Source organism: Sinocyclocheilus grahami, unplaced genomic scaffold (assembly GCF_001515645.1).
Source record: "Sinocyclocheilus grahami isolate Dianchi unplaced genomic scaffold, SAMN03320097.WGS_v1.1 scaffold440.1, whole genome shotgun sequence".
Classification (NCBI taxonomy): domain Eukaryota; kingdom Metazoa; phylum Chordata; class Actinopteri; order Cypriniformes; family Cyprinidae; genus Sinocyclocheilus; species Sinocyclocheilus grahami.
This window is the reverse complement of record NW_015505619.1, coordinates 66,862-67,375: the sequence shown is the minus strand read 5'-3', so window position 1 is coordinate 67,375 and position 514 is coordinate 66,862.

Here is a 514-nt window from a genome sequence, read left to right as displayed (position 1 = left end):
TGTGTGTGTGTGTGTGTGTGTGTGTGTGTGTGTGTGTGTGTGTGTGTGTGTGTGTGTGTGTGTGTGTGTGGTGTGTGGTGGGGGGTGGGAGGGAGGGGGTCATTGAAAATTTGTTCTGATAAATGTTCTTCACAGAAAATGAGCCAAGGCCAATGAGTTTGAGTTTGAAAAAATAATTAATAGTTTTTCTTTTGATAAAAAGTGAAAACGGGTCCCACAGACCCGAACACCATACAAGGGTTAAACCGTGTAAATACATCTAAATGCTATTTCAGATGCAGATTCCAGAAATGTTTTATTATGTTGAAATGAAAGATACTAAGTACCAGATGAAGTGCTTCTTATTCTTATCCAAAAATACTAAATGGAAGAAAGAGTTAAAACTGAACGCAATCTTGCTACTCAAGCTGTGTATGAACATTTTTATATATATATTTATTTGCTTCTTTTGCCTTTTGCATTTACTTGTACTTTTACTTTCAATACTTAAGTACGTTTAAGATTTAAAAAATAC